Source organism: Lissotriton vulgaris, chromosome 4_1 (genome assembly GCF_964263255.1).
Source record: "Lissotriton vulgaris chromosome 4_1, aLisVul1.2, whole genome shotgun sequence".
In the NCBI taxonomy this organism is placed as follows: Eukaryota; Metazoa; Chordata; class Amphibia; order Caudata; family Salamandridae; genus Lissotriton; species Lissotriton vulgaris.
The window spans coordinates 1,086,574,895-1,086,596,215 of NC_141691.1; the positions used below are offsets into that span (position 1 = coordinate 1,086,574,895).

Sequence of the window (21,321 nt, forward strand, 5' to 3'; positions counted from 1 at the left end):
GAATATTGTTAGCCAGTCTTCCTTACTGCTTGCTTGTATAACAAAGTTACATTGTATTGACACCTTCAGGAAGAAAAAAATTATTCTTTCACTCTCTTTTTCCTTTCTTTGAATGGCATTTAGTTTGTGGTTGTGCAGGTGTTTTTTCAGTGTTTATATGTTTTCACCGGTGAGGGCTATTTATCTTTTAGTGGGGTTTTATCAGTTATTATAGGTTTAAACCTAAAACCCCACACCCTACATATACTCTTAAGTGCATTATAATCCTCGCGGTTATTTCTAACTTTGATTTGGCTTTATCAAAACATGTCGTGTAAGGTGTCATACACTTTGGAATACTACCCCCTCGCCAGTTCTGGCGACGGGGGTAGCATTCCACCCTTCTAGAGGGAGAAGACATGTTACTTTACTTAAAACGCCTTTAATCCTTACCAGAGCCTCAGCATCACAAAATGGATGCTGCTGCCCGACACGAGTCTGACCTCCTGTTGCTGGCCGAAACATGGCAGGGGGGGCCTGGACAAAGAGTTTTCTGTCACAGGGAGGTGCTACACCACCCCAGACAGGAGATAGTGGATTGGAGCAGGGAGGGTTGAAAAAAACTAGACACTGCCTGGGGCACACAAGGTGTCCCAGGCAAAATCCAGCCAAACCGGTTCTGGGCCACTCCAGCCCCAGTCCTGGCGCGAAACTGGACAAAGGGAAAGGGGTGTAACCACCCCTTTCCTGGGTCCCCCCCATAGGAGGGACCTAGCAGGTAATCCAGCCCCTTGATTTGGAATAAAGGTAGGAGCTGTGCCAATGCACATCAGATTATCCTGACTGAAACTTATGAAACAAAACTCTGGACCCTTCGACATCCTACTCGACTTTGAAGACTGAAGAATCTCCTTTGTGGTCAAGGAGTGACCACCCTGTGCAAACAGGCACCATCCAGGGCGTCACCGTTTGCTTTGTTGCAGTTCCCGGCGGAAATCGAGCGACAGATCGACAAGACCCAGCTTTCCTGCCTTCCAACAGCCCGATCCACAGTCCCAGCGAATCTGAGACCCGTGGAGGCGACCTGAAGCGTGGGGCCAGCCATCTTGGAAAAACTACGAAGTGCTGACCGTGCAGCTCCCGAGACCTCCTCGAAGCTGTGCATTGGGGTTTGAGAAGCCCCAGCCTGAGCAGCTTTTGCACCGAAGCTCTCCCCTCCACACTCTCCGAGTGCTGCGTGGGGCCCTTTTGCATTTTCCTGCTCAACGCGTTGGTCCGAACGCTTGCCCGTTGGCTAGCGGCCCCAGTACCAAAGAACCTTTGAATTTACACTGCTAGTCTGGTTGCTCCAGACTGGCCCTCGCTCCTCTGAAAAGGAGCAACCCCTCTGACCTTGCTGGTACAAGGAAGAAGCGATCTTCGAATCCTGCATGGGTTACACTTGCCAAGGCTTGGTAACTCCGATCCGGAAGCCGACACCGCCGACAGCGAGAGCCTTCGTGGGACAGCTCGGGATCCACTCCACGACATCCTCAGGGCCCCAGAGTCCACGTAGCAGCGGAGACAAGCTTCTCGACAACCACCTGATTGCGCCCGACATCGCCTGGTTCCTTCCTGGTTCCTTCCTGGTTCCACCCTGGTCACTGCTGAGTGACCCAGACTCTGTCCCCTCTGCTTTCAGGTTTTCTACATCTTCGATCCGCCCTTGGATCCACCCAGACTCTTCTCTTCTGGCCTCCTGCAGCATCTTCACCTCCAGGCTCTATCGAACTGCACGACGAAACCCGACACACTTTGGCACCTATGCACCCACTTCCTGTGGGTGAGGTAACTCGTGAACGCCGGTGCTCCTGTAGTGGTTTAGACCTCTAGTGTCTAAGTCTAAAGTTTGGTAACTCTAGTCCAGTCGGAAAACTGTAACTTCGTAACTTTTACGCACCATTGACTTTGCATTGGTGCATGCGTGTGCTTTTAGCGCTGCACCCGAGCCCCGCGGGCCTCTCCCGACTTCATCACTGCTAGTCCCGAGTAGTCCTAGCGATTCCCAAGACCCTAGGCCTTACCGCTGTTCGTAAAGTGATACTTATACCACTTTTTTAATATATGGTTTGAGTGGCCACCGGCCTCATCCATAAACGTGCAACTTTTATATGTAAAACTGTGCTTTTGTTTAAACGCTTGTGCTTCTATACTCATAAAGAGTACCGAGGATTATTCTAGTAATAAATACATATATTTTTTATAATATATAACTTGTGTGGGTTCCTTTCATTTGATATTACAGGATTGCATATGGTAAAACAGCTAGCTTCACATGCCCTCTTGAGTTTAGCCTGAAGGCTGCTTAGTCCATGCTACCCCTAGGATAGCTTGTCTATAAGGTTGACTTACAACCACCACCGTAAGGGATTGTTTGGACTGATACAATACATCAGGCTAACTTCTCACAGGAAGGCACCTTAGTTGAGTCATGAAAGATAGAGGCTCAGGAGGTGGTCCAACCGCCAGGGAGGGTGTGTCGAGGCGGTGTCTTCTAAATGGCGGTCTGCAAACCAGAGACTGTACCATTGTAGCTGAGCTGTCAGGTAGTAGTGCTTATAGTTATGTATTATAATCCAAGCCGGAGTCCGCAGCATTGGGCTGCAGGTGGAACAGACAGGACTTTGTCAGTTGACGTGAAAACAGCAAAGGCAGTGAAAGAAGTGATATCAGAGTGGTCTGACTTCTTTTCATGGATATACAACAATATTTTGTATGTGTATAATGAGACTTAATGAGTTTTGTCGCCTAGGGGTATTCCCCGATATAGGCACAGGTGGGTAGCCACCTGTTACATTGTTATGTGAAGAGGAGGGGAGATTGTAGGCAGCCCTGCCTTGTTCCCCTGTAGATGCATAGGGCGTCTGAGGTAAGTCTACCCATCAATGCTTGTGCTACCAGCGAATCGTAGAGAAGCTGGTTCATATCAATCATATGCCTGCCCAGCCCATACTGCTCAAGTAGGCTAACAAGCTACACCTACTCAGACTTTTCCTTCTCCAGGTCTAGGATTGTACAAGCGGTCCAGGGCGAAGGTCCCGGACCTGCCTCCATGATCCTGAAAAGTCTGCGAGCCAACCATGTACTTCTGCCTGGCACAAAGTTGTTCTGATAAGGGTGCACAAGTCAGGGTATCAGTAGTAGCAGATTTTCCTCCAGAATTTTACGAACAATGATATCGTCAGTTTTGAGTATTGTCAGTGGGCGGTAGGAAGAAATGTATGATGTGTAACAACCCTGATTCGGAATGGATAAAAGCAAAGTCTCAAAAAGAGACGAGGAAAGATGGCCATGTGCCCCAACAGTACCGCAGAGGCGTTCCAGTCAGGGAAAAAGTTGGATACAACTCCAGCGGAAGATCATCTGGGCCATGGGTCTTGTTGAGGGCCAGATATTTTGTTGGTGGCCAGGGAGTATATTGCTTCTTTTATCTCCTCAACAGATATAGTGGAGTTCTAGTTCTCTACATTGGTCTCGCGTGACTTGAGGCAGCTTGATGTTTTGTAGGACAGCTGTCCAATCCGCATCAAAGACCACCTGGGCCGAGTCGTATCATTTCATGTAGTAGGCAGTGAAGGCATTGTGAATGTCAGATTGGGCGTGTGAGTGTGAATAAGTGTTTTTAAATGAGTTGATGAAAGCTTTTGGTCTAGGACCGAAGTTAAAATCCTGGGTCAGTCGCAGGTTGCACCCGCATCAGTTTGAGTTAATGGCAGTACCCTGCTCGCTTTTCCGCCTGCTGAGGGCCCTCCACCTACATCTGGGTGAATTGCTGCCCTCGATTGTGAGCTGGGCGAACACCAAGTCCCTAGGCATTGAAGATTAAAGAGTAGGCGCCCTTTGGAAAGTACTCTGGATGGCTCCTGTAGGAGGGTGGACACCTGACTATGGTTACCCCAGATTTTTTGCCTTGTGTTTAGCTGGTTTTCGACTTAGCCTGGGGCCCTGATTAGCAGGGAACCAGGCCAACTATCTGCTCTCTCTGTAAAATGGACTCCATGCACCCTAGGTGCATAACCAATCTGGTACTGGACACCTGATCAGCCCCTGTACAGTGCACTATAGGTAGGTGCCCAGGGCATTGGTGCATCCAAGGCCTACCAGGGGCTGCAGGATATCTTTTGCCACCCCTGGCTGGACCTTAAATTGACACAACTGGCTGATCACTCAGCTGGGGCAAGGTGGTGTAATCACCCCTTGCTTAGATATAGTATACCTATATCTAAACCTATGTCTGGCCACATATATACCTATAAGTCACTCCTATGGCAGGCCTTAACAATCCTGGAGGCAGAGTGCTTGGTTTTATGTGAGATGGTGCTCTAGCATGAGCTGAGCCTGTCTGCAGCTGTCGGGACCAACTCCCTTAGCTGTTCTGAGATAATGCCATACCATATACTCTTACGTGCATTATAATCCATCGCAGTTATGTGCTAACTTTGGTTTGGCTTTATCGTAACATGTCGTGTAAGGTGTCATATGATTTGGAATACTACCTCCTCGCCAGTCCTGGCGACGGGGGTAGCATTCCACCCTTCTAGAGGGAGAAGACATGTTACTTTACTAAAACGGGGTTGATTCTAACCAGAGCCTCAGCATCAAAAAATGGATGCTGCTGCCACCGACACAAGTCTGACCTCCTGCTGCTGACCGAAACTTGGCAGAGGAGGCCTGGACAAAGTGTTTCCTGTTGCAGGGAGGTGCTACACCTCCCCAGACAGGAGATAGTGTATTGGGGCAGGGAGGGCTGAAAGAAACTAGACACTGCCTGGGGCGCACAAGGCTTCCCCTTGCATAATCCGGTCAAACCGGTTCTGGGGCACTCCAGCCCCAGTCCCAGCGCAACCCTGGACAAAGGGAAAGGGGTGTAACCACCCCCTTCCTGGGTCCCACCCATAGGATGGACCTAGCAGGTAATCCAGCCCACTAGATAGGTATAAGAGTGGGAGCAGTGCCAACGCACATCAGATTATCCTGCCTGAAACTTATGAAACGAAACTCTGGACCCTTCGACAACCTACTCGACGTAGAAGACTGAAGAATCTCCCTTGTGGTCAAGGAGTGACCACCCTGTGCAAACAGGCACCATCCAGTGCCTCACAGTTTGCTTTGTTGCAGTTCCCTCCGGAACTCGAGCGACAGAGATCGACAAGACCCACCGTTCCTGCCTTCTTACAGCCCGATCCACAGTCCCAGCGAATCTGAGACCCGTGGAGGCGACCTGAAGCGTCGGGACGGCCATCTTGGAAAAACCTCAAAGTGCTGACCGTGCAGCTCCCAAGGCTTCCTCGACGCTGTGCATTGGGGTTTGAGAAGCCCCAGCCCTGAGCAGCTTTTGCACCAAAGCTACCCCCTCCACACTCTTCGAGTGCTGCGTGGGGCCCTTCTGCATTTCGCTGCTCAACGCGTTGGTCCGGTCGCTTGCCTGTTGGCTAGCGGCCCCAGTACCGACGAACCTTTGAATTTGCTCTGCCAGTCCGGTTGCTCTGGACTGGCCCTCGCTCCCCTGAAAAGGAGTACCTGCTCTGACCTTGCTGGTCCGAGTAAGAAGCGATCTTCGAATCCTGCGTGGGTTGCGCATGCCAAGGTTTGTTTGCTCCAATCCGGAAGCTGACACCGCCGACAGCGAGAGCCTTCGTGGGACAGCTCGTGGTCCACTCCTGGACATCCTCGGTGCCCCAGAGTCCACGTGGCAGCGGAGAGAAGCTTCTCGACAACCACCTGATTGCGCCCGACATCGCCTGGTTCCTTCCTGGTTCCACCCTGGTCACTGCTGAGTTACCCTGACTCTGTCCCCTCTGTTTTCAGGTTCCCTTCAGCTTCGACCCGCCCTTGGATCGCACCGGACACTTCTCTTCTGGCCGTCTGCAGCATCTTCATCTCCAGGCTCCATAGATCCACACGACGAAAGCCGACACAACTTTGCACCTGTGCACCCGCTTCCTGTTCGTGCGGTAACTCTTGAACTCCGGTGTTCCTGTATTGGTATACACCTCTAGTGTCTAGGTCTAAAGTTTTGTCCTTCTAGGTCAGTCGGAAGACTCTTAAAACAGTAACTCGATAACTTTTACGCACCATTGACTTTGCATTGGTGCATGTGTGTGCTTTCAGCGCTGCACCCGAATCCCGCAGGCTTTTCCCGACTTCAGCATTGCTAGTCCCGATTAGTCCCAGCGATTCCCCAGGCCCTAGGCCTGACCACTGTTCGATTAGTGATACTTATACCACTTTTTTTTAGTATATGGTTTGATTGGCCCCTGGGCCTCATCCATAATTGGGCAACTTTTATATGTTTAACTGTGCTTTTGTTTAAACGCTTGTGCTTCTAGACTCATAAAGAGTCTAGAGCATTATTCTGAGAATAAATACATATATTTTTATAATATATAACTTGTGTGGTGTCCTTTCATTTGATATTACAGGATTGTGATTGGTAAAACAGCTTGATTAACATGCCCTCTTGAGTTAAGCCTTTAAGGCTGCTTAGTCCATACTACCCTTAGGATAGCTTGTCTATAAGGTTGACTTACAACCATCACCGTAAGGGATTGTTTGCCTGATATATGATGTCTCCAATTCTGGGGGCACCTTGTATCAGTCCAAACTTCTCACAGCTCCTGTGAGTGAACCTACGTGTGTTCAGTGATCCGTTGGGCCTGCAGTGACAACCTTGAGCTAGACTGTCGCTGGAGCACTCATGGCCTTCCTATTATGAGCAAGACCCGAGTGTCCGCAAAACAAGTAAGCAAATGCTGCACCTTACTGAGGATGTCCCCACTGGCTGGACCTCGAAAGAGTGAATAAGGATGCTGCCCTTATTGTGCAGCCATATATGAATAATCCTAGGATCTCCCATCTCTCTGCTTCCCCTTCAGAGCAAGCTTCTTGAAAAACATATAAACAGGAGCCTCTTCAACTTTGTTGAATCCTCTCACTGCCTGGATGTCTGTCAGGCTTCCGGCCGAAGCACAGCACCGAGTCCGCCTTGATAGAGGTAACGGATAACATCTGAATGGTCTTGGACAATGATCAGGCAGCACTTCTGGTGCTGCTTAACCTATTGGCGGCGTTTGACACCATTTCGCACCAAATCCTACTGGAGAGACTATAGGACATCGGGGTACAGGGGGTAGCATTGAAATTGCTGACAGATTTCCTAACAGAAAGAACCCAGTCAGTCAGATTAGACACCTTCAGCTCTAATATCACCAAAGTTACTAAGGGAGTACCGCAGGGCTCCTGTTTGAGCCCTATCCTCTTTAATATTTATGTTACTCCCTTGGCTAAACTAATGAAGAACCTTGGGTTCAGTCCCATCTCATACGCAGACAACACCCAGCTCCTCCTTACCTTTGACAAATCCAGCTCCGACATCCAACACATCTTCTCAGAGGGCATGAAGACCATGGCCGTCTGGAGGAGTACCAACTTCCTTCAACTGAACGCAGAGAAATCAGAGATTCTGTTGTTTGGAGGGGCAACCATAAGTTGGACTCCCAGGTGGTGGCCGGAGTAGCTGGGCACGGCCCCCTGTCCAAAACCGGTGGTCAAGAACTTAGGAATCCGCATTGACCAGAATCTTACTCTAGAAGCACACGCCGATACCACCACTGGATCCTGCTTCCACACACTCAGCCTACTCAGAAAACTATTTCCTATGCTACCATCATCCACGCGAAAAAACGTACGCAAGCCTTAGTGTTCGCCGACTGGACAACTGTAATGCTCTGATAGCCTCGGCCAACGAGGCCTCCCTAAACAAATTACAGGTGGTCCAGAACACGGCAGCCCGATTAGTAGCAAACTCTCCCCCGCCGCCTCCCTCAGTTCAGGAAGCTTCTAAAAAACCATCTTTTCTGAGGTATCTTGGCTTGGCTATAGTATACCGTCCTAAGCGCTGAGATACCCCTTACAGGGTGATTCGGGGGCTATATGAATTAATAAATGTCATTATCAAATATCATTACCCCTTGATTGAAGGAATTGTTTGATCCACTCCACATTAGGTCACGGTACGACACTGCTTGGTTGTGAGTGCTGCTGCTTTGAAAGATCTTAATATACATATACACTAAGGCAGGTCAATAAATGTGATCACACTTTCTGGTACCAGATATTGGTTAAGCCCAACCTAACAGGCCCCCACCTCTCCCAAACAAAGACATTATGGTCTATTTATCAATACGGGGGTACAAGGGGCTGAGTCAATTGAAGGTCACAATGGAAAAACATTCAGGGCAATTGGACAGGATCATACAAGCAGTCCAATAGAAAAAGCCTACCTCACACCATGCCCTTCACAGCTAGTCTTGCTCAATTACAGGGACAGAGATTTAATCTTACAGTTGTTTAGGACAAAAGACCATGGCAGTTTGAGAACAGCATCTTATCCGTACTAAACTGCGGAGGTGTTGCATTGATTTAATTCTTCGACAGTGATTAAACAACAACTGCGCCTGATGGGCTTGAAGTATGATTTCCTCTTCCCATCAAAACGGAGAGTAATGGAAGGAGAGACACTGCTCTTCTTCCAGATGCCAGTTGGCATGTTCCTGGCTTCATTCGAAAGGTGTGGATCCCCTGATGCCCAACGACCTTCTGAAAAATGGATGGGAAACTCCACGAACGAAATGGCGACAACAGCAGCGATCACGCGCCCACCCCATGAACGAGCAGGCAGCCAAAAAAAAGCAAACTGGTAGTTGATGTACTTCAACATAGTAAAAATCCATTTGTGGCTCTGTAGTTAGACGACAGCTCAGATTCTAAAGTGGGCCTCCAACAAGTCCTTTGTTTCTGGTGAGGTGGAGAAACAAAGCCCATCACTGACAACCAGGCCAGCTGATTACTTTATTATAAGTGGCGATTGCTACCCTCTGCTGACTGCCTGAACCTAGAGTAGCTGCTTCAGGCTTGTGAGGATTACTGAAGGGAGGTGGTGTTCTAGGGCAGGGTGTTGTTTTTGGAAGCCGGGGTCAGCTAGCCGGAGACCACCACATTGGATTTGGCTTCATACACTTGACTTCGGAAATTAACATAAGTACTACGGTAAGGGCCCACAAAGTATACCTGTTTATGCTGTAATGGCTGACATATTTCAAAAAGGGAGACACGGGGGCGTGGCCAAGATGGCGGCTCGGTAAGACGTGACCCGAGGAGGCTCCCCGTTCCCCCGACTGGGCCTAAAAGCGGACCTATTCGCCACAGAGCCCCCGCTGCCGAAAGCCAGAGGCAAGCGGGAGATCAGCTGGGCATTCAGGGGCCCAAACGAGACTCGGGGGCAAGGGAGAGGAACGCGAAGCGGCCCGGAGGTGCGAAAACTACGACCCGGCCCCTGCAGGGAAAGGAGCGTACAGGCCCAGCGCTGCATCCCAGTGACTGTGCTGCTGCACCGGAGGCTCCCCCAACGGGTACAGTAGTCCCAGAGAGACGCCTGCCGGAATTGGACTGCGAGCCTCCAGGGAACGACCCGCGAAGTAAGGTGCCTACGGAGCCGGCGTCCAGTTTCACTCGAGGCCCCGGCTTGGGCCTAATCGCCGGAGGTGCGGCGAACACAGGCTGCTCGGCCAGGTGAGGAGGGCGGCGCGGCGAATTGGAGGGCTCCGATCTGGAGGGCGAATTCACGAGTCCCCAGTGCCCATTGAACCTGAGAGACACTGCAAGGGCCCGAGATAGCGTTGCCACAGCTACACCGACGGCGCCATTCCGCCTAGCATAACTAGGCCACAACCAAGAGCAGTGGAACCGCCTGTCAGGGGCAGGAGAGGAACAACCCCAGGGCGGAGAGGAGAGCACGTGAGGTGCTGAGCGTGCCTTTGAAGTGAGCCCCGGGCCCCTGACCGTGACAAAGCGTGTGGCCCCGACACCGCGAATGCTGATCGCGCATCTCCATTGCCCACCAGGTCCACGAACCGGGAGTAGTAGACGAAGGGAGCCGCTGGAGCTACAATAAACGAGAGAGGGGTCTGGAGGCTGTGTTCGGGACCTCGAAGAGTACCCACATACAGATTAACGCGCCTGGGGGCCGACTTAGACAAGGCTCAGCGTTCGACCAGCGGAACTCGAGGCGTGGAGAGACCCCGCCGCAGGAGTAGCGGCTCGTGGGGTATAACACGGGCCACAGGTGTTGGGCAAGGATCAGGGGCTGTACAGAAGAGACGTGGCCACAGAAGCACGACGGAGTGGGCCGCTGCAGGACGCCGCGAGACAGCACATTCCGGGACCCTGGGCCTGGGGGTTCTCGACCCTCACGGAGACACACCACATCTCCTCCCCCCATTGCGCGCCCGATACGGACGGACGGACTGAGGCCCCGCCGGGGAAAGCAACTAGACCGGGGGATCCCCGGACCGACGGAGGAGAGGAAGATGGCGTCCTCCAACCGCAAAGGGGGCCGCACCATACCTGAGATGCTGACCAAAGGGACTTCTAAGATCGACAAAAGCCCTGACAAACCAGCTCAGGCGCACCCTCCTAAAGGACAGGATCACGATGCAGAGGAAGCCCCAGTGACCTAAGCGTTCATGGAAGCCCTCTTCCCCTCTGTTAAGGAAGATATCCAAACCCTCCAACAAGAAATGGCAGGGGACTATAAAGAACTTCGACGGGATGTCGACGACCTTGGGGAGCGGGTGGCCGCGAACGAGCTCACGGGACAGGCCAGAAGCGAAGAGATAGATCTCTTGCGGCAAGAAATTTTTAGACTTAACGAGCAACAAACAGACCTCCAATCTCACACAGAGGACCTAGAAAACCGTTCAAGGCGCAACAACATTCGAGTCCGAAATTTGCCATCTAAAGTAGAAGGGGACGGTGTGGCAGGATACCTACAAACCCTATTCCAAACAGTGCTCGACGAAGACGAGGACTTTGAGATCCGTATTGATAGAGCCCACAGGGTGGGCCCAGCTCGCCGAGCTCAGGGCCCCCCACCTGACATCCTGGCTTTCCTGCCCGACTATCCTCTCAAAGAACGCATACTGAAGGCGGCACGTCTCAAACAGCCTCTTCGCTTCCAGGGCCACGCAGTGGAATTATTCCAGGATCTATCGGCAATCACCCTACAAAAGCGGAGATCATTCAAAATAGCCACAGCGTTTCTTCGCAACGAGGGGGTTCCATACTCCTGGGGGCACCAGTTTCGACTGATCTTTAAATGGAACGGAGCCCTCCACCAGCTGCGATCCTTACGAGACACTTGCACCCTGCTGGGCATTCCACACGAGGAGGACCAACCGGATGACAACGAGGGAGGGCGGTCATTCGGGGCTTCCTCTAGATCCCCACAGGCGACTGGCGACGACTGGCAGAAGGTGAGACGAGGACGCCCCCCCTAAGAAAAGCCTCAAGCTAAACCCAGAGACAATGGCACAAGAACAGGCCGCAGCGGTTCAAGAGGTCTCCAAAGATACTGGCGCCGAACCCTGAGAGAAGGAAGCGATGGTCGTAATCAGCTAAGTTGTGGCGACACAGTTGGGGGGGTGGGACGGGGGGTCTTGAGCCGCCACTGCCACATAACCCACACGTTTACTCGTTCACCACAGGCCTGGACAGACATTACAGAGGCCTGGGACAATGTTCACCAGTTGGGGTTTAATGTTTGGACTGGGGGGGGGGGGGGGGGGGGGGGTTGGGTGGGCGAGGGAAGAGAGGATGCGGGATGGGGGAGGGCGTTCCGGGGATATGTCTAGGTGTGTCCCATTCGCTCAGGCAACGAGATCAAGTGGGGCGAGTGATCTTCCACTAGAAAACGCTGGCAGAGCGTGAGTGGTAACATACCCTCTCATGGCTGAAGAGACTCTCCAGATTCTCACCCTCAATGTTAAAGGGCTAAACAATCCGATCAAGAGTAGAGCGGTACTCTCATACCTAGAACACTCTGGGGCGGCAGTGTGCCTCCTACGGGAGACACATCTTTTAGCTAAGGACTGGCATCGTATGAGGTCCAGGGCGTTTCCGACCCAACTCTACTCCTCCACCACAGAGAAAAAAGCAGGTGTGGCCCTACTCTTTGCTAAACATTTCAAAGGCAGGGTGCGGGACAAAGTAGCGGAGATTAAGGGCAGGCTCCTAGCCCACACGATACACATTGGGAACTTGTCACTCACAGTGGGGTCCATCTATGCCCCTAACACAAAGCAAGAGGCGTTTCTTACAGGGGCACTCTCCGAAGTTCTGAGCACCAGTTCGAGGCACATACTGATTGGCGGGGACATAAATTTGGTCATGGATAACGAAAGGGATTGGTCAGGTCGTAGGTTTGGCGATTCTGGGGCTCTCTCCATTGAAGGGAAATGTTGGCTCGCCGACCGAGGGTTCCTAGACACCTGAAGGGAGGCTCACCACACAGCTCCAGGGGGATACCTTCTACTCTCATGTGCACCATACATATGCTAGAAGTGACCATTTCCTCAGCTCCACTGACTTGGCCCCGATGGCGGCGGATATAAAAGTTACCCCAGCGGCCCTATCTGACCATGATGCAGTAGTACTGCGCCTGCAGGTTCCACGACAACGAACACACAAGGGCAGTTGGCATCTCCGAGAAACTCTGCTCTCCCGCAAAGGGGTCACACAGCAGATTAGCCAGAGCATCACGGACTACCTAACCCAGAACGACACAGGGGAGGTGGCAATGACAGCGGTCTGGGGGGCTCTCAAGGCGGTTATTAGGGGAGAGCTGATTGCGATTTCGGCTGCAGAAAACAAAGAACGGAAGGAACGCCGCCAGGAGTTGACGGCACCGGTGCTAGAATTGGAACAGGGGCCCCTAGAATCTGGCGCAAGTTGAAAGCAGCCAGGGCACAGCTGGCGAACCTGGATCTTGATCAGGCGGAATACGCCGCACTGCACCTTAAACATACCTACTACGTGGGGGGGACAGGACGGGCCGTTTACTCGCCAATAAGCTCAAAGCGAAAATCGTCCGAGCCAAAATCCCACTCATTTGCGAGGAAGGGGACCGAGAGCTTCGGGAAGACGACCATATAGCGGAGGCATTTAAGGCATTCTCTGCCAAGCTCTACACTGCTGATCCCGCCCCGGACGCTGAAGCTGGAGCAGCATACCTGGAGGGAGCTAATGTGACGGCCCTCAATAAGGCAAACGCCCTAGCGTTAGATGCTCCCATACGCTTAGACGAAGTGATCTCCGCTATTGCACGCCTCAACCGCTCAAAGCGCCCAGCCCGGATAGATTCTCCGAGGGCTTCTATAAGTCCTTCTGCCCTCTTCTGGCCCCAGTACTAACAAAGCTGTTCAATTCCTTCCAGGGGCCGGGATCGATCCCCCCGGAGATGCTAGAGGCCGACATTATCGTTCTACCGAAGCCAGGCAAGGACAAGACCCACTGCGCGGAATACCGGCCGATCTCCCTCCTCAACTTAGCCCTGAAACATTTCACTGGGATCCTAGCTGCGAGACTGGCCCATGTCTCCCCGGCATAATAGAGCTGGGCCAGGCGGGCTTTATCCCCACCCGCCAAAGCGCAGACAACACCAAGCGCCTGTTGCACGTGATCGATAAAGCATGTTACAATGCCTCGGATGCGGCCCTCCTCTCGGTCGACGCTGAAAAAGTGTTCGACCGGGTTGACTGGATACATCTTGACCGGACGTTAGAGAGATTCGGAACGGGCGAAAGGTTCAGGGCATGGGTGGCAAGTTGCTACACCTCCCCTCAGGCAACGGTTAAAGTAAACGGAACGAGCTCCAAACCGTTCGCCATACGCCGCGGCACGAGGCAGGGCTGCCCACTCTCGCCCCTACTGTTTGCCCTCTATATAGAACCTTTCGCCCAGCGCGTGAGGGACAATCGGGCCATCACTAGCATTAAATTCGGGGGTGAGGAACACACGATAAGCCTGTACGCAAACAACATCTTGGTCGCTGTGGACAATCCCAGGGTCTCGATACCAGCGTTCCTGGAAGAGATGAAACGATTTGGGGAGGTGTCGGGCTTTAAAATGAATATTAGCAAATCGGTCATTCTTCCCCTGGGGTGCAATGCCAGACAGGCCAGCAGGGGATCGTTAAACCTGAGAGGGCTATCCACACAAACTGCACTCCCATATTTGGGGATTGAACTAACACCTAATAAGGCTCAAACAGTGGAGCTGAATTACACTAAACTGCTCACACACATCCAGGAGGATATTCGGCGATGGAAACAACAACCGCTCTCGTGGCTAGGTCGGGTAGCTGCGGTCAAAATGTCCCTGCTGCCGAAGGTGTTGTATTTGTTTCAAACCATCCCAGTCACCCCTCCGATAGGCATGATCAAGAAGCTGCAAGACACGATACAGCAATACCTATGGGCCGGCAAGCGCCCCAGGATGCAGTGTGCCCTGCTCACGCGCGTTCCTGCAGAAGGAGGGTTTAGGGTCCCCAACTTACGGCGGTACTTTCAGGCTACACAGATGCGATATCTTTTGGAGTGGTCCAGGCCGATGTCTGAGAAGCGCTGGCTATTCCAAGACAGGGCCATGGCTGGGATACCGCTCTGGAAGATTCCGTTTTTAGCACGAACGGATAGACCAGCATACATTAAAAAATCACCTATCACCAAGACGCTTCTACAAGTCTGGGATGCGGTAGCAGTAACAAAAGACCTCACGTCCTTTCCCTCGCCAATGACGCCACTATTTGAAAATCCGGCGTTCCCACCGGGAATGGTCCCTGGCTCCTTCCCGCAATGGAAATTGACCGAGTGCAATTCAGCAGGTCACCTATTTGATACACAAGGCTTTATGACACTGAAGGATATACAAGATGGGTACTCCATCAATAAGCCGCAAAACTTTCAATATTTCCAGCTGAGGCACTGGCTCACCAGTAAGGACGTTATACCGCACGCAGGCCGCGCTCTTAAGCCATACGAGAAATGGCTTCTTGCCAAAAACTCGGATAAACGGGCGATTACAGAACAGTACAAGATATTAACCCCTCCCCAGCCAACGACTAAATCCGCAGGACAGCAGCGGTGGGAGCGGGAACTGGGACGCAAGCTCTCACACAAGGAATGGCAGGACATCTACTACCGGGCACATCACACGGCCCGTAATGTAGCCAGTCGAGAGGCGGCGGTTAAGGTGGCGTATTACTGGCACTTGACGCCGGAGCGGCTACACAAAAGCAATCCTCGCCGGGACCCCCTGTGCTGGAGGGGCTGTGGACACATAGGGACCATGCTCCACCTGCTCTGGGAATGCCCGACGGTGCTGGAGTACTGGGTGGAGGTCCTTCGGGATATAGACGACTGTTTCGAAACTGAGATCCCCCACTTCCCCGCATACGCCATCCTAGGCCTGCCCAACAAGCTCACCTTTCTACTCAAATCCATTTGAGGTTGCCAAATGGGGCTGGCAATAGGGGCAGCGACGCAACATATTCTCTCACTCTGGGGCACCCCAAGGAAACCCACACACACAGGGTGGCTCCACAGACTATGGTATATACTGGGTATGGAGCGGATACAGGCGTCCCTAACACAGACTTCCGACATCTTTAGGGAAACATGGGCACCTTTGATCTCTCTACTGTCACAAGAATTCCGCGAGCTCACCTGTCCAAAGTATCTCAAAGTCCTTAGACTAGTTGATGAATTCCATAAGCCGCCAGGAGATGGGACATGAAAGATCAACGGAGGACACTCTTGTACGCCACACACCTACACAGCAGAACACACCGGACAAAAGGGGAAGGGAGGGTAGGGGTTGGTTCCAGGGACAGGGTGGTTGGGGTTAGGGAGGGTCTAGTTGGGAGGCAGGGTACGGGGATTTTGAAAGACAGTTGATTACTGAGCGGGACTCGTGCCTTTTGCGCCAACTCATGGCACTTTGCTCCAGAGAACGGCTTCCTGATGCTTACTGCAGACTTTGGGGCGACAGTCGCACTGGGGGCTATGTCTATCTGATTGCTGTATTGTTATACTTGAATGCAACTGTCAATAAAATAAATTTGATCTAAAAAAAAAAAAGGGAGACACAAGGATCACTGTGGACCTAAGGTAATAACTATAACAACAAGCACACACTGGTCCCTAGTGCAATATTTTAGATGCAAATAACCAATTGGTGAATATAATTTATTCGGAGGAGTTTATGGAAAACAATTTCTTGTCACATAGTGGTGCAGTGAATGTTGGTGAAAAACAAACATGCTTGGTACTCTTTTGAAGTGATACACTCAAGTGCATCATCAAACACAAGAACAGCACAGCCCGTTACAGCAAGTTCTCAACAGTCATATAGGGTCCGTGTTTTAAAGTTGATAGCATTTCGACCCCAATACAAAATAGCAGGATAATCTTCAGGACTCGGGAGCCAACGCGCCCGAAAGAGAGCTTATCAAAGGTAATGCAGCTGCTAAAAGGAGGGGTTCCCTGGTGACTAACGTCAAGAACCCGGTCGTTGTGGGGTCTCGGTCCCAAGATGGAGTATTGGAGAAGTCATTGTCCTGAAAGAACTACATGCTACCAGCGCATATACATTTTTGGGCTGATTTGAGTCCTGTGAAGCAACTGTGTACTCAACCTTGAGATCTAGACCCAACGCACACTTCCGCTGCGGACTGATTGGAGCTGTTGGTGATATCAAGAGCCTTGATGTTAGATGCTCTTCGACAAAATCTTAAACATAGCAGAGTTTTATGGGCAGGAATTTCCTGTTCATCTGGGAATTATTAAACCAACTAGAAAAGAGATTGAGAATTAATTTAACGTCCCAAAGAGAATCGTATTTAGGCTTAGGGGGTCTCCTTAAGCGAATACTCTTCATTACTCTACAAACAATAACATTTTTACCTACGGTTTTACCGTTGACAAGAATATGGCCAGCAGAGATAACTGATCTATAGCAGTTGATAGTTCTATAGCTGAGACCCCTCTAGAATTGTTCAACAAGGAAATTTACTACGTCAACAATAGGTGCTACAAAGGAATCCAAGTTCCTCTCCACGCACCAACGTACCCAGCATCTCCATATGTTGTTATATCTGTAGTGAGTACCTGGGGCCCGAAACTCTCCGAGGAGTGTTGCAGCGGTTGACGAAAGCCCTGAGATATCATTGGATCTCCCAACACTCTCCAGGCAAGTAGGTAGAAACTCTCACTCTAAGCTAGGGGGTGATCTTCTCCATTTACGTTTGTAAGGAGATTCTCTACAAGAGGAATCAAGAAGGGGGGTTGCAAGCTAGTTCTAGAGTGGTTGAGAACTATGCCTGTGAAGGCCAGAAAGGGGTTATTAGGACAAGGCAGCATTGATCTTGTCTGACTTTCTGTAGAACTCTCTGGAGCATGGCAAAGGGTGGGAATGGTATGCCTTAACATCTTTCCAGTGTTGGAGAAAGGCCTTCACTGCGTGAGCACCCGGGTCGGGCATCCAACTGAAGTAGTTCTCTAATTGGAAAGTTAGTCTGCTTGCAAAGAGGTCTATTTCTAGGGGTCCCCAAATTTTGTTGAGACACTGGAAAACAAACATTGAGTTTCCGTTTTCTGTGGTCTAAGAGGAACCTCGAGTTCCAATCTGCAGAAATGTTTGATTTGCCTAGGAGGAATTCCGCCCTGAGAGCAATCTTGTGTTCCAGGCAGAACATCCAAAGTTTTTTTGCTAAATTCGAGAGGTCTGCTGATTTTTTGCCTCTTAGCTGATTTATATATGCTACCGCATACTTGTTGTCAATCTTTAAGATGACTGATCTGCCCTGGAGAGAATGTTTGAAGCTCATTAAAGCATAAAGACCAGCTGTCCGTTCTAAATAATTTATGTGGTGGGAAGACTTCTCTTGCGACCAGATACAGCCTGTATTCTGATTGAGAAGGCAAGCTCCCCAGCCATGAAGGCTTGCATCTGATTCTAAAATAAATTCTGGAACAGAACCAAAGATTGCTTTGCCATTCAAGGCGTCTAGGTTCTCTAGCCATCAGGTTAGTTCTGATTTTGCTTCTTGATCTAGGATATTGTGATCTCCCTACCATAGACCGGAGCTGAGGGCTCTAGCTTTTACTCTTTGAAGAGCTCGATATTTTAGGGGTCCCGGGAAGATGGCTTGGATGGAAGAGGAGAGGAGACCTAGCAATCTGGCTAGTTCCCTTACAGTAAGGTCTTTTTGTTACAAGACATGTCTTTTTTCTTTTCTGATCTTGGTTATCTTCTTTGAAGGAAGTAAGAGCAGACACTTTGTTGTGTCCACTGTGAAACCCAGGAATTCCAGCTTTCTGGAAGGAGACCAGATAGATTGATTTCTCTTTGTTTATAATGAAGCCTAAGCTTTCTAGAAGGTCCATTACAGTCTTCAGATCTTTTGAGTAACTGAAAATGGTCTTGGGGCATTATAAGGATGTCGTCTAGGTATACAATCAGGCGAATACCTCTCCCTCTCAAGGATGAGGCGATGACTCCCATGACCTTGGTGAAGCACCAAGGGACGGAGGAAAGGCCGAATGGTAGGGCCTGAAACTGGTACAGGTGGTTTTTCCACATGAACTGAAGGAAGGGTTGATGGATTTTGGCCATCAGGATGGTAAAGTATGCATCTTTTAGGTCTAGTTTGACTAGCCAGTCTCCTTTTAAAAGATGATCCCTCAGGAGATGTATACCTTCCATCTTGAAATGCCTGTAGACCAGATACTTGTTCAATTCTCTCAAATTTATTACGTGTCTCCAGCCCTTGTCCTTTTTTCTACGAGAAGGAGTGCACTTAAGAAGGTTAACGTTTCTAGTGGAACTTCTAATATTGCTCCTTTCTGGAGCATAGAGGATATTTCTTCCTCTATTATTATTGTTGATCTAGAGGGAGTGATATGACTTTGGGGAAAAAAGACTGTAAAGGTGTCTCTACGAAGTCTATCTTGAAGCCTTTGACAGTGTTCAGAACCCAGGTTTCTTGAGTGATTGACTTCCAATTCTGATAGAAGAATCTGAGCCTGCCTCCTACCTTTTGGGGGGAAGAAGGAGTAGAAAGAAGAGGTAAAGTACTCACTCTGGGAGTTTATGCTGTTGGTTGATCCACGAGATCTAAAGCCTCTGTTACCGGGGCCTCTCCCTCTCTGGGGGAAGAATTTAGGGTTTGAGGGTTGGTATCCTCTTCTGTAGCCACGGAATCTTGAGAAGGGCCTTTGGTTGAAGCGGCCAGATGAAAGGCCCCTTCTTCCGGCCCATCCAAAAATGTTAGGATTGAAGACGCTCTTCATGTTCTGTTGTGCCTTATCCAGGGCTGTAAACGTGGAAACATACTTTCCCAATGACTTAATCAGATCTTTGCCGAAGAGTAATCCTTTGGGGTTCGTCGAGGGTTCCCTGTCGGCCATATCAATCAGCTTAGGGTTAATTTTGGTTAATACAACTCTACTTCTTTTGGCATAGAGGCTGGTGTTGCCCAGGAGTATCAGTACTCTCTGGCGCCAACCCTAGATTAAATCTGTGTCTAGCGGTGTGCCACTAATGTGGCTTTCCTCAGCAGTGTCAATGTTTCTGGTAAGAGGATCCAAGACATCGAGGAGATGGTCTTTGCATCCTTTGAGGGATCTTTCCATTCCCTTTCTCGGATCTCTGCTGAGCTTAATGAGGAATTTAATTCATTCCGGGTCAAGGTTAAGGGTTTGGCATGTTTTGTCCTCTATTGAGGGTCTAGGGCATTCAGCGTTGAGGATACTGCGTGTATTGCTTTTCAAAAGATTCCTTAACCTTTTCTTTATAAACTTGCCCACAACGTCCTGTGGCCACTACTCCGAGCTTCTCGGTGTTTGAGGTTAAGTGGGGAGAACATTTCCTCTCCCAGAGGGTATAGAATGCTGTCTTTAGAGGTGGATGAGAGTTCCTCCTCTGTTGATTGGGTGTAAAATTCTTGGTTGTCGTTATTGTCCAAGTCAAGGACGTATTCATCAAGAATATCTGAAGCCTCATCCTGAAAAACGATATCTCCCATTTCATTTTGAGCACCAAGATGTTTTGTGCCGCTAGGGACACACAGATTTTTTGTGTCGCTAAGGACACCCAGGGAGTATGAGGCGCGAGGGCCTCCATTAATTGTTGAGGTGCTAAGACCTCCTGAGTTAGACGAGGTGCTCGGACCTCCCAATGTGCTTCTGGGGGTAGGATAATCAATATTCTTACTTTTCTTTTGTCTTTTCCCTCTTATTTGAGTGAGGTCATCAGAGGAGTGGGTGTCGTGAATCCCTGAAATCTCGTACTCCTCAGTAGGGTGAGACCTCTTAGGTGTCATAACTTGGGTCAGGGTCTCAAGCATGGAGGACCTAATTTCGTTGTGGATGATTTTTTTAAAGGCTTCATTGTCCATACTAGGGAAAGGGGCAATAGCATCATCTGAATCAATATCAGACATTATATAAATAAAGAGCTTTTAGATTGTTGTAAAACATGATTAAAGGATTAATCTGTTTTTTTATAGGTGGGAAAGAAGGAATATATTATATACTGGAATGGACCCCTCTTTTTTATTTTAATTTTATTTTAAGGATAAGGAAGTATTAAAAATAGGCACAGAACTAATTATTTAAGACTTGCACTTCAGATAAGGGTGGACCCTCCTTCAGTCCGGTTGCTCCCCCACGCTCCTGCTGACCTGCACGCTGGTATCGTTGTATCTCCTGCTCTCAGTTCCTGAACCCAGCATCACTGCAGCTCTCTGCTCGCCTAGCGCTGCACTGACGCATTTATTTATTTCATTAATAGCGCTGCACTGTCGCATTTATTTATTTAATTAGTAGCGCTGCACTGTGGCATTTATTTATTTAATTAGGAGCGCGACCTCGCTGAGGCAGTAACTTTAATTTGCGCTACACTAAGGCTGGTTGGTGCGTTTAAGGCTCTTTATCCTGCACACTCTGTGCATTTGCTGCCCCTGTCTGTGCTCGCCTTTGACCCTCCATTTTGTGTTGTTTTCCCCTGGACCGCCCCTCCTCCCGCCACCGCCTCCCAGCTGCTGCCCCTCCCACCCACGATTTGTAGCCTTCCTCGCTCCCGAGCTCTCTGTGACCGCCTGGACCCTCCTTCAGTCCGGTTGCTCCCCCACGCTCCTGCTGACCTGCACGCTGGTATCGTTGTATCTCCTGCTCTCAGTTCCTGAACCCAGCATCACTGCAGCTCTCTGCTCGCCTAGCGCTGCACTGACGCATTTATTTATTTCATTAATAGCGCTGCACTGTCGCATTTATTTATTTAATTAGTAGCGCTGCACTGTGGCATTTATTTATTTAATTAGGAGCGCGACCTCGCTGAGGCAGTAACTTTAATTTGCGCTACACTAAGGCTGGTTGGTGCGTTTAAGGCTCTTTATCCTGCACACTC

General features: G+C 50.2%; 1 protein-coding gene across 2 annotated transcripts in view; it reads left to right on the forward strand.

Moving 5' to 3' along the window:
- Nucleotides 1–21,321, forward strand: part of LOC147722897 (TGF-beta receptor type-1-like) — a 1,593,949-nt gene that overhangs the window by 275,581 nt on the left and 1,297,047 nt on the right. The gene's annotated exons all lie outside the window — the stretch shown is intronic.